This window comes from Diprion similis, unplaced genomic scaffold (genome assembly GCF_021155765.1).
Source record: "Diprion similis isolate iyDipSimi1 unplaced genomic scaffold, iyDipSimi1.1 ptg000082l, whole genome shotgun sequence".
NCBI classification, from domain to species: domain Eukaryota; kingdom Metazoa; phylum Arthropoda; class Insecta; order Hymenoptera; family Diprionidae; genus Diprion; species Diprion similis.
Genome location: NW_025725030.1, coordinates 5,001 through 7,500, shown reverse-complemented (window position 1 = coordinate 7,500; position 2,500 = coordinate 5,001). Strand labels below are relative to the sequence as shown.

At 62.7% G+C, this 2,500-nt stretch overlaps 1 pseudogene; it reads left to right on the top strand.

The window, feature by feature from the left end:
• The window catches only part of LOC124415776, a 7,623-nt pseudogene that overhangs the window by 3,149 nt on the left and 1,974 nt on the right, over positions 1-2,500 (top strand).

Below are 2,500 nucleotides of genomic sequence, written 5' to 3'. Positions count from 1 at the left end.
AGCACCCGAGCGGTATGCCTGCGAGGACTGCGAGCAGGACTTCGCCACCAAGCGAGGACTCGCAGTTCATCGCAGGATCAAACACCCAGCGGAAGCAAACGCGGAAATCGAGCTTCCCGGCGCCAAACTAAGATGGCGGGATGAGGAGCTGCGCCTGATGGCACGAGAGGAGGCGTTGGCTGCCGGGCGAGGAGTGAGATTCATGAATCTCCATCTCCTCGCCCTGGTCCCTGGCAGGACCCAGGAGGCGATCAAGGGGGTCCGGCGTCGGCCGGACTACCGCCTACTCGTCGCAGCCGCCCAACGAGATCTCGAGGCGGCTCAGGACCCCCCTGGGACACCTGCCAGAGCACGCCGACGCAGAAGTCGCTCGTTGCCATCGCCGCGTGAGCCCTCACCCGCCCCAGAACCAGCTAGGGTATCAACACCTACCCCAGCGGCACCTGCCCCCACCCCGACGCCGGTTTCACCGACGAACAGGGGGCAGGACCTTGCCCGGGCCATTCACGTTTTGGTGACCAAGGCCCGGCAAGAGGAGCATCATCACGCCAACGATCTGGCGAACATCGCTGATGATGCTCTGCGGGGGGAGGATACTGACTCAGCCATCTTAACATGGCTGAGAGTAGTCTTCCCCCCGGAAGCCGCTGCAGCTGGGCGCCGGGAGCCGACCGCTAACCGAGTCCGTCAGAGGCGTGGAAAGCCACCGTCAAGGAGGACACTGCGTCGCCGCGAATATGCCAGAGTCCAGACCGGATGGAAGAACAACAGACGACACGTAGCTCGGGAGATCCTAGAGGGAGGCCCCAGTAAGTTAAGCCACTCGCTCGACGAGTTGGCTGTCCACTGGGGCCAACTCCTTGGGCATCCGTCCAAGGAGTACCCTGGTCCCTCTGGGATCTTACCTGAAAAACCCGAGCTACGATACACGTGGGACCCGATCTCCATAGAGGAGGTCGAAACCATCATGGTCCCCGTGTCGTCGTCCCCCGGTCTGGACAAGGTTACGGCGAGGCAGTGGCGCGCGGTATCACCATCTACCCGCGCGCTCCTCTACAACGTCGTCATGCTGAGGGGGGGGTTTCCTCGACAGCTCCTCGAAAGCCGGACCATCTTCATTCCGAAGATGAAGGTACCGGAGAATCCTGGGGACTACCGGCCGATTTCGATCGGTTCGGTAGTGGTGCGACAACTGCACCGCATCCTCTCCATCCGCCTAAGAGCCGCGAATCTCACCGACGATCGGCAGCGCGCATTCATCTCCGCCGACGGAACAGCGGAGAACACGGCCGTCCTAGACACCATCCTTTGGACGGCCCGCGCGCTGCGTCGCGAGCTGCACGTGGCTACCTTAGATGTCGCTAAGGCGTTTGACACCGTTAGCCACGATGCACTCGCCACGATCGTTGGGCAGCTCGGTCTACCTAGAGGCCTCGTCGCCTACGTAGCCGAGCTGTACAGAGACGCTACCACCAGGCTCGCAGCGGAAGGAAGGATGTCCCCACCGGTACCGGTCCGGCGAGGAGTTCGACAGGGAGACCCCCTCTCGCCGATCCTCTTCAACCTCGTCGCAAATACCATCATTGCGGCGGTGCCCTCTGAGGTCGGGTTCATTCTCGAGGGCGAGCGCATATCGTGTCTCGCCTTCGCGGATGACCTGACCCTCATCACCTCCTCCAAGTGGGGAATGCAGAGGGCACTCGCTAGGGTTGAAGAGGCGGCAGCCAGCATGGGGCTGAAGCTCAACCCGTCCAAGTGCGCAGCTCTTTCTCTGGTGCCCGCCGGTAAGGAGAAGAAAATCAAAGCCGTCACCGAACCACAGTTCCGACTGGGTGACGGCATTCTTCCCCAAACCGGCGTGCTCGAGAGATGGAAGTACTTGGGCGGGGAGTTCAGCTCCGGGGGGCTGACAACAGTCGAGGCCGAGCTGGGAGCGGAGCTAGATAACATCACGAAGGCTCCGCTCAAGCCGCAGCAACGCATCACCATGCTGCGGCTGTTCCTGCTGCCTAGGGTCTACCACCTTTTGGCCCTAGGAAACACGACAGCAGGACGGCTTAAGGCTCTCGACATGCAAGTCAGACGCGCTGTCCGCGTCTGGCTTAGGCTCCCCGGCGACACGGCGGTTGGCTACTTCCACGCCTCAGCCAAAGACGGCGGACTCGGAGTTCCGTCCCTCACAACCCTTATCCCGGCCATGATCATCAGCCGCCTGGGCCGTTTAGACCAGAGCAGTCTCCCCGCAGCTCGCGCTGCGCACGCGTGTCAGAGGGTCCAGCGAAAACTTGGCTGGGCCCGACGCACGCTGCGCAAAGCGGGGCTCACGGGAGACGACTCCTCGGCCCAGGCACGCCAGCAGCTGTGGGCACAGATACTGCACGAGTCGGTGGACGGACAGGAGCTCAGGGAATCCTCCTTGAGCGCCCTGTCCAGCAACTGGGTCCACCACGGGACCGATGCCATCCCGGCCCGTGACTACGTGCAGTATCACCACGTCCGC